We start from the raw sequence: 10498 nt of genomic DNA, 5'->3' as shown, positions 1-10498 counted from the left end.
CAATGGTTAAGGCTTCAGTCTTAGCTACTGACCACTCATAATTCAATTACTAATTTTAAAAAGAAAAGCAAATGAAAATATAAAAAATAAAAGCAAATTTTTAGTGGAAGATTAGCCTAATGCTGAGAGCAGCGGGTTACAAGCCAGGTTTCAAAATCTGTTGGCACTCCTTGTGACCTTAGGCAAGTCACTTCCACCTCTGTTGCGTCAGCCACAGACGTAAATATAGATTTACTAAGCTGTTGTATTGCATGTTAAAGGCTGAATATAACACTAGATTTCCTCCCCTAATGGAAATAAGCTGCTTTGCATGCAGGAAATGATCTAATACCTGTAAAGCAGTTTATGCATAGGCAATTCTATGTTAATCAAATTAACAACACAAAAAAAAAGTCAGTTCTAACATGTTTGAAGGAGCTGTAGTAGGTATTTTCCCGAGGAATTATCGGGATGCTAACACTGGTCCCAGATGGTCTTGCAGTAAAATTAAAGGCCCCAAGGCCCCAAAATGTACCTCCCTAAAGGCCACAAATGATCCCGAGGGTCAATGGCGACCCCTGCCCGTGCCCCCCTACCATTTTACAAGTTAGCACTGGCCCCCCGAAAAAAAATTTGATGCAAAACATGTGGCGATAGCCTGCTCCCTTCCCCACCTCCTCCCCTGAATTTAAAAAGATGGCCTCTTACCCATACGATCCCCATCCCTCCCCCCCCCCCCCAATCCAAATAAAGTAAAATCCCTGGGGTCTAGTGACTCCCCCACCCCAACACAAAAAAAGTAGCCTGGTGGATTGGCAAATTAGTTAATCTTCCTTTGCCTCTAGGACCTAGTTGAAAATAAGGCTTTATCTGACATTCTCGATTAACAAATTTAAAAAAAATAATAATAAATGTACTAAGAATGCACAGCGTTACCAACTACACAGTAGTATAGTCTAGGAATTATATTTTATGGCAATCTAATGCTGAGATCAGTATTTTTTGGAACGCAGTCTCTCTGCTTTTCTTGTAATCCATTCTCACATTTTGAAACTAATCTAAGGGAAGAAGAAGTGAGCTACAGTCACTACTTCTGTCGGCTGCACGCTGGAACAGTGCCCATCCCTCTGCTTTCATCGCTAGACGAAGCGGGCGTGTGCTGCTTCTGCAAAATTTGGAGGCAAGGAAGTGACAAAAACAAAAAAACAAGTTTTTTTTGTTGGTTCACTCATGACCTGCCTGCTGTGGGCTGAGCAACTAGCCTTTCTATATGAGTCATATTGTAAAAGTTTTGTGGAGCTTGCGCTTTTCTGAAAATGCCAGGAGAGTACTTCCTGCAACCTCACTGCCTGTCCCTCTCCCTGTGTTTGTCCAGTCTCTTCAGCCTAAAAACTGCCAGTGCTTAGGGAACATGTATATTTACATAGAATTAAAGATTATATAATATAGAAATCTAAACACGGGAGAACGCATACCATCACTTCTAAGTAGAGAGACCAGCCGGCACACCTAAAAAGTACACCGGGCTGTTGCGTGAGATAAAAAAAATTCGTCCCTCCCACCTCCAAAGCCAAGAGAACCAATCAGCAGTCTCTGGGCGGGGCCTCAGCACGTTGTGCTCGGCTGACACCTAGGTCAGGAAGAGCGAAGCGAATGCCTGGCTCGAGCTCAGCATTCTATGGCGAGAGCGTGCAGTGTCACAGATGGGCATTCTTGTACTTCCGGAACCTGTGAGTATTTTCACTGTAGCCCCCCGGCGATCCATCATGTCTTGATCCATGTAATAAGCAGAGCAGGTCCAGGTACTGCACAGCATCCAGTGCATGTTTTCGGCCCAATTCTTTGTCACTGTGCACAGGGGTAAAGAGAAACAACTGAAATAACTTTGCCGTTCATTTTTTCAGTGTTTACCTTTTGAGTTGAAACTTGCCCTGGCAAATGGAAATAAAGCAACTTGATACAGCGTATCAGTGCTGCTAGGTCACATTGCATGCACCTTTTATTGTGCATCCAGGATGAAACAGTATATTTTCTCAAATCCAGTAGAGCTGGATATTTGTCATCATCACTATTTATTTTTGACATGCTTTTCCTGCTCGGGAGTTCAAAGAGTGATACAGATAGAGGGGCGATGGAGGATGCCTGATGTCAGATGACTCCGCTATCAGTCTATGTAAAGCAGCAGTTCTAGAGAGATTTCTTCATGTTTAACCCGCCTTGGGTGAATTCCTTATCAGAAAGGTGGGTAAGAAAATAAATAAATAATCAGCTTGTCTGTTTCTTGACTCTGCTGTTTCCTCTTTGCTCTCCCTACTTGTTTTCCTGATATATTTTACATGTTCTATTTTTTTTCCATTTAAAAGGGATGCATCTTTTAGTCAGGTTAATATGGTTTGTTTTTTTAAATCTCACCCTAGCTCACTCTTCAGTTGCTTGTGCTTTATATGAATCCATGCATCACTGTGAATTACTCAGCTTCATGAGCACAGTAGATCTCTGCAGACAAGAACCACTTTGCCCAACTACCCTCTGCTTACCTTTCCCTGGCTAAGGATATCTTTTAGCTGTCCATGGTACAAGTTTTACTGCCTGCAGGAGATTGCGCTCATAGCCCTTGTTCCCTTTTGTTGAGGAGTGTGGCAAATTTACCTCTAGGTTCATCAAAATTAATTAATGAATTAAGAAAAAGGGGGGTGGGAGAGAGAGAGAGAAAGTGGGGGAGAGACTATCTACAAGGCCCTCATAGTAGTGAAGTATTTATATCTGTATAGGAGGGCCACCTAATAGGTTGAGGCGAGGTGTTGGTGGTGGATTAGGTTTTAGGGGGCCAGTTTCGCAGGTAGGGTGAGATGTATGAACAGCACAGTACACCCTAGTGAAGATTTAACATCATTTGGAGTGAGGAAAGTCTCACAATGATGACATTTCTACTATGTTCTCTCACCCTAGCTTGCTAGACTCATAGACTCCTTCTTTCCCTCCCCTTTTCTCCCTCTCCCCTTCTCCCCTCTCCCTCCCCAAGCCTAGAAATGGCCAAAATGCAATTCAAAAACTTTATCCTGAATTGCATTATAGCTATTTCGGGCATATCGCACAGCCTAACGCCAGGAAAAAAGGTGTAGTTATTTCTGGTGTTAAAACAGTGCAATATCATGCGTTAATCTATTGCACGGTGCAATATTGCCCCTCATTTAACTAAATCCCGCCCAAACTCCCTGATCCTGCTCCTCCAAAATGTTTGCATTCGCGCCATGCGTTATGGTGTTAACACGTTATCGTGTGCATTAATGCCATAACGCATTTTGATGAATGGCCCTGTTAGCTGCTGATAGCTAAGCAACTTGCCACTTCCCCCTAATAATATATGAGAAGATACCAAAGCCATGCCCACTGTGTGTTGGATGAGCTTTCCCTCCTCCTCTTGGGAGTCTGATGTTCCTATAGCACCACTTTGTGCAAGTTGGATTTCACAACTCTCGATTTTTGTCTTTTCCTATTCCAGGAAGATTATCACAAGAGTTTCCATACTTCCATACCCAGGTCCCCGCTTCCTTTACCCTACTGTTCCTCACCTCTGTTTTTCAGTTCCAGGCCTGCTTAAATTCAGTCACAGTTTTTTTTCTACCACTTCTTCTTGTAGATTCCTGGAATCCACTGCCTTCTCAGTAAAGTAATTCCTTATGTTTCTTTCAAGCTTTTCTCTTTCCAACATCCTATCATGATCTATGATCTTTGAATTCCATCTTTTTTTTTTTTTGGAGAATGCCATTTTCTTGTACATTATTGAAGCTCATTCAATATATGACTGATTCTGTCATATCACCAATTCTATTCTAGTGAGTACATTTTGATTTCTTTTAGCCTTTCTGTGTAGGTTTGTGTTTCAAGCCCTTTTCTTTTCTACTATAAAAGAACAGCCTTAAGAACTGAAAGCAATACTCAAGATCCAGACTCACTAGTAATCAGTATCTTCTCTTGCCTGCTGGTGATGCTTCTCCTATGCACCCAAGCGTATTGTTAGATTTCTTTGTTGTTTTTCACTGACTGGAGACTTTCAGGTCACCTGAGATGATTACTCCTAGGTCCCTTTCTTGTCCTAATTGATAAGTAGGTATTAGATTTTTGCACTTTATATACATGATTTTAATGATTCTAAAGGTTTTTCAATTAAAGTACAGCATCCAAATGCTTCACCAGTTTTAATTTTTTCAAGTCCCCTTTTTATTTCTTCCACCTCTCCTGGTGTCATCTGCAAACAGGCATAGTTTTTAGGGATGTGCATTTGTTTAAAATGAAACTGCAAAACACGATGAATAAGGCTAATTTGTTTCATTCGGAGTGGGGGCCCCTGATTCATGTTGAGCCCCCCTGAATGAAGCAAATCTTATACGTTCATTTTGTTTTAAACTAATGATTCAGAACTCGGTCTAGGCCCAAAGCTGGGGCCTTACCTAGAGCATAGGCCGAGGCCCAAAGCAGGGGCCCTGTCCTAGACCCAAGTGCGATGCCGGGGTCAGCGGAAGCAGGGGCTGACACCCGGGTCTTGGCCAAGACCCCCAAAAATTAAACAACAACAAAAAAATGACCTTATCCATCAGGTATCCGACGAAGGCCGGGTTCTGATGCTGGGGCCTAGGCCCAGACACAGGCCTAATGCCGAGATCTGACCCGAAGGCTAGGACTGACACCGGGGCCTAGGCTGGGGCCTGGACCCAGGCATGATGCCGCAACCTGACCTGGAACCTGGGTCCTGACGCTGGAGCCTCAGCCAGGACCCAGGCCTGACGCTGCGACCTGACCTGGAGGCCATGTCCTGACAACGAGGCCTCGGCCCAGACCCAGGCCTGACCCAACCCCGAGACCGGGTCCCAACATCAGGCCTCAGAGCCTCTTCTTCCTGCTCTTCTTTCTTCAGCACTTGCAAGCCAAATGACACCGTCCGCTGGGGTTGCATCGGAATTAATTAACTCCAGTGCATTCATCCTAGCAGATGGCGCCATTTTGTTCTAAGGCAATGCCTCCTGGCTGGATTACAGCATAGGGTCTGGGTCTGGGCCCCAGCATTGGGACTCGGCCTCTGGATTGGGTTGTGGCATTGGGTCTGGGCTGCAGCCGAGACCGAGACCCTGGAGTCGGAGCCCAGCCTCCAGGTCAGGTCATGGCTTCATGCCTGGGTCTAGGCCAAGGCCCTGGCATTGGGACTCAGCTTCTGGGTCAGGCTGAAGCCTCGGTCTTGAGTAGGCCAAGATTGCAGTGACCTACTGTGCTCTCGGCCTATACAAGGCCAAGGCTTCAGCCTGGGCCTAGGCCGAAGCCAGCAGATTCCCATTGGACTGGTAAGTGGGGTATGGGGGGGATCACGGCCCTGGCATTTTTTCAGGTGGGTGGGAGGCCCTAGGATGCTTTGCTTTTGTTTTTTGGCTGTTTTTGGGGGGGCGATTTAATTGTTTGATTCATTTTTTCTCACGCATGAAAACGAATCAAACACTGCTGTACATCAAAATGGCGCCATCCACCAGGGTGAATGTGCTGGAATTAATTAACTCTAGCGCGACCCCAGCAGATGGCATCATTTGGCTTGCTAGTACCGAAGAAAGAAGAGCAGGAAGAAGAGGTTCCGAGGCCTGGGCCTGACACTGGGCCGAAGCCCAGGCATTGAGTCTGGGTCCGAGCCTAGGCCCCGGCGCTGGGACCCAGCCTCCGGGTTGGGTCATAGCATCGTGCCTGAGTCTGGGCTGACACCCGGCATTGGGACCCGGCCTCCAGGTCAGGCTGAAGCCTCGGCCTTGAAAAGGTCGAGGTCGCTGAGACCTACTGCGCCCTTGGTCTACGCAAGGCCGAGGCTGAAGCTTGCAGATCCCCACTGGGCTGGTTAAGTGGGGGCTGGGGGGGAATCCCGACCCTGGCATTTTTTAGGGCAGACGGGCAGGAGGCCCTGGGAGGCCTCGTTTTTGTTTTTTGCCCATTTTCTGTTGTTTTTTTTAATTGTTTGATTCATTTATTTCTCATGAATGAAAATGAATCAAACAATCCACAAAACAAAATTCGTAGAAGAAAAAACCTCTTGAAAATGAACTGTAAACAAAAATAATTTTTTTTTCTCCTGCACATCTTTATAGTTTTTTCTCAAGTCCTTCTGTGAAAGATAAGCACTGAACCCTGAGGTACTCCACTGGTCACATTACCTTCACTAGAGTAGACAGTAGACTCCATTGACTGTCAGTCTCAGAATTAGATTGCTTAACCAGTTTCACACCCAATGAAACGGCCTATTCCCGTACTAGCTAATGTGTTTATTACCAGTCTTCTTTGTGAACACTGTCAAAAGCCTTACTGGCTGCACTCTGACCTTTCCTTGGGGTCCGAGAGGGCCCGTGAATATTTTCTTGTTTGTAGTCTCTCTGCCGAGAGGTTTGAGGAATACCAACTTTCTGTCAGGGCGGAGACCTGGTGACGTCACCCTTTGGAGGAGGAGCCAGATAGGTATTTAAACCTGCCTATACCGGCGCGACGCCGCTGCGCTCTGACCTTTCCTTGGGATCCGAGAGGGCCCGTGAACATTTTCTTGTTTGTAGCCTCTCCGCCGAGAGGTTTGAGGAATACCAACTTTCTGTCAGGGCGGAGACCTGGTGACGTCACCCTTTGGAGGAGGAGCCGGATAGGTATTTAAACCTGCCTATACCGGCGCGACGCCGCTGCGCTCTGACCTTTCCTTGGGATCCGAGAGGGCCCGTGAACATTTTCTTGTTTGTAGCCTCTCCGCCGAGAGGTTTGAGGAATACCAACTTTCTGTCAGGGCGGAGACCTGGTGACGTCACCCTTTGGAGGAGGAGCCGGATAGGTATTTAAACCTGCCTATACCGGCGCGACGCCGCTGCGCTCTGACCTTTCCTTGGGGTCCGAGAGGGCCCGTGAACATTTTCTTGTTTGTAGCCTCTCCGCCGAGAGGTTTGAGGAATACCAACTTTCTGTCAGGGTGGAGACCTGGAGCCGGATAGGTATTTAAACCTGCCTATACCGGTGCGACGCCGCCGGCGTGACTGTATAGGCAGGTTTAAATACCTATCCGGCTCCTCCTCCAAAGGGTGACGTCACCAGGTCTCCACCCTGACAGAAAGTTGGTATTCCTCAAACCTCTCGGCGGAGAGGCTACAAACAAGAAAATGTTCACGGGCCCTCTCGGACCCCAAGGAAAGGTCAGAGCGCAGCCAGTAAGGCTTTTGACAGTGTTCACAAAGAAGACTGGTAATAAACACATTAGCTTGGCCGTGCACGCGCCCGGATTGGGACGGTTTGGGATGCACTGCTGTCAGTTGCGGCCAGGAGATCATCAAAGCTAAGTGTTAATCTCTTCTAATATATAATTTGAAGGCTCTCTGCTGGGTTAACCTTGGGGAATCTGACTATTTGGATGATAATCGCTATGCCTCATACAAAGAGGAAAGCGAAACTGAGGGAAGCCTCTTTGACATCAACCCCGAATAAGATGATTCAACCCAGCATTAAGGAGTGTTTTCAAATCTTCCCTACAAATACACCGGAGGGAGCCGCAGATAACATAGCTGTGGAGCAAGAGAAATGTTATCAGGCCAGTGAAACATCTCTTTCACCCGGTGCTCCAGAAAGACCTATCCCACCATCCGATAGGGCAGCTGAAATTCAAATTGTATTGAAAGATCCTACAATTATCCAGGACGGAAGTTCAAATGGAACCAAAGTCTCTGAGAGCATGCAAGAGAGCTCACATGCTGAAATTAAAGACTGCACCATTTTGTCATCTGAAGGGGAGAGTGGGACATTAAAACAACAATGGGTTACACAACAAATAGGAATTGAGGACGTGCCTATAATAGTTCCAACAAAGTTCTCAATGAAGGAACTGGGTTTAATGATGGTGAATGTTCAGAGGTCAATAAATAATCTGACTAGAACTGTTCAGGAAGCTTTAAAAAATAATATTCTAATAGAAGAAAAAATTGGTAAATTAGAGGTGAAATCTAGATCAATTGATACACAAATTGTGAAAATACAGAATGTTCAAACAAATTTGATTAAATCAGTGGCAGAAACAGAAGGTAAAATTGAATTTTTGGAAAATCAAAATAGAAAATACAATTTGAGATTATTAAATTTCCCTAAGACACATTTAATGGCACCTAGAGATTTGTTTAACAGCTACTTGAAGAATATTTTGAAATATTCGGATAGTTCAATCCCTATATTATCAAAAATTCATTACCTTCAACAATCACAAATAGAAAAAGAACAGCAGAATCAAGGAATTTTGGACTTAACTGACTTCCTGGAAAAGTCCTATGAAGCACAGATTGAAAATAGGGCAACATTGCTGGTTCAATTTACATCTCTCTTTGAGAGAGATGCAGTATTGAAACAACATTTCAAAAATCAAAATCAAAATTTTTATGGGTTCCCTATTAGAATATTCCCAGACGTTACTCAGGTAACTCAATTGAGACGAAAAAACTTCATTGCTTTAAGGAAAGAAGTGATAGAAAAAGGGATACAATTTACTTTAAAATACCCATGTAGATGCTTCATCAAGCATGGAGATAATAGGTATGTCTTCAATACCCCAGAGCAGCTTCGTAACTATTTGGATTCACACCCGTAGATATTGTTTTATGTGGAGATTCATTGTGATAAATGTTGGGAAGTTAATTAGAAGTGTTGGGTAAAAATTTTGCTTTTTAATTGCTCCATATAACTTAGCCGATGATGATGATCTCCATTTTACTTTTATATTTCTAGTGAGTGGATGTTATGTAATACTACTCTACTGTAAAATGTATTATCCTTTTTTGTGTTTGAATTGCATACATCTTAATTTGTTTGTAATTAAATTTGAAATGCAATAAAAATAAAATAAAATAAAAAAAAAAGCCTTACTGAAGTGTACCATGTCCACTGATCTAATACTTTTATCATCTCATCAAACAACTAAATCAGGTTTGTTTTACAAGATCTTCCCTATGTGAAACTATTTGGGGTCCTATACTCCACTTGCTTTAGGATAATGTAGATCTTTTTCTTTAATATGTTTATGGGACATGCTGGAGTTAATTAACTCTGATGCCTCCCTCTTTAGCCTTTCTCTTTCCAACATCCTATCATGACCTATGATCTTTGAATTCCATCTTTTTTTTTTATGGAGAATGGCATTTTCTTGTACATTATTGAAGCTCATTCAATATATGACTGATTCTGTCATATCACCAATTCTATTCTAGTGAGTACATTTTGATTTCTTTTAGCCTTTCTGTGTAGGTTTGTGTTTCAAGCCCTTTTCTTTTCTACTATAAAAGAACAGCCTTAAGAACTGAAAGCAATACTCAAGATCCAGACTCACTAGTAATCAGTATCTTCTCTTGCCTGCTGGTGATGCTTCTCCTATGCACCCAAGCGTATTGTCAGATTTCTTTGTTGTTTTTCACTGACTGGAGACTTTCAGATCACCTAAGATGATTACTCCTAGGTCCCTTTCTTGTCCTAATTGATAAGTAGGTATTAGATGTTTGCACTTTATATACATGATTTTAATGATTCTAAAGGTTTTTCAGTTAAAGTACAGCATCCAAATGCTTGACCAGTTTTAATTTTTTCAAGTCCCCTTTTTATTTCTTCCACCTCTCCTGGTGTCATCTGCAAACAGGCATAGTTTTTAGGGATGTGCATTTGTTTAAAATGAAACTGCAAAACACGATTCATTTAAACTGCTGTACACCAAAATGGTGGCCTCCTCAGTGGGAGGGAGGTGCCAGAGTTAATTATCTCTGGCACTTCCCCAGCAGATGCCATCGTTTAATGAAGAAGAAAGAAGAGGAGGACGCTACAAGCCCAAGGTCAAGGCCCTGGCTTCCTGCCTCTATACTGGGTCCCAGAAGCTGGGACCTGACATTGGGGCCTCAGCCAAGGCCCGGGCCTGGTCCCAATGCTGGGGCCTTGACCCAGGCCTTGTAGCGTCCTCCTCTTCTTCCTTCTTCTTTATAATGACTGCTCTTCCATTGGCACCTTTGTAATACATTAAAATGGCACCCGCCGGCTGACCCGGCAACATTGTGTGACATCAAATGGTGATGGCCAGCGCAGCGCCATAGTGTGACATTTAAAAGAAATGGGAAAAAATATTTTATTACTCAACATATAATTAAGCTGTGGAATTTGTTGCCATAGGATGTGGTGAAAGTTTTTAGTGGAGCTGGTTTTACAAAAGGTTTGGACAAGTGTCTTGTAGAAAAGTTCATAAATCATTATTAAGGTGGACTTGGGATAAGCAGCACGGAATCTGTTTACTTTTTGGGATGCTGCCAGGTACTTGTGACCTGGATTGGCCAGTGTTGGAAACAGGATACTGGGCTTGATGGACTTTTGGTCTGACCCAGTATGGCAAATATTATGTTATTATGCACCAATTACTCAGATCTACCTGAATGATTTTAGGGTTCTCAGGTGAGCGTAGTTCTGTCAGATGTTTTAATAGACCACAGGTGGATTAAACTCA

At 43.8% G+C, this 10498-nt stretch overlaps 1 protein-coding gene across 3 annotated transcripts in view; it reads left to right on the top strand.

The window, feature by feature from the left end:
• The first annotated feature begins 1601 nt into the window (after positions 1 to 1601).
• LOC115092091 (solute carrier family 46 member 3-like) overlaps positions 1602 to 10498 on the top strand; it is a 70630-nt gene continuing 61733 nt past the window's right edge. For 2 of the 3 annotated variants that reach the window (XM_029602610.1, XM_029602612.1), the window contains exon 1: positions 1602 to 1709. The gene's annotated coding sequence lies outside the window, so the exon portion shown is untranslated. The other variant, XM_029602611.1, reaches the window with a different exon arrangement.

The sequence above is a fragment of the Rhinatrema bivittatum genome, chromosome 5, assembly GCF_901001135.1.
Source record: "Rhinatrema bivittatum chromosome 5, aRhiBiv1.1, whole genome shotgun sequence".
NCBI lineage: Eukaryota > Metazoa > Chordata > Amphibia > Gymnophiona > Rhinatrematidae > Rhinatrema > Rhinatrema bivittatum.
Note: the sequence above shows the minus strand (reverse complement) of the source record. Positions and strands in the feature narration are given on the sequence as shown.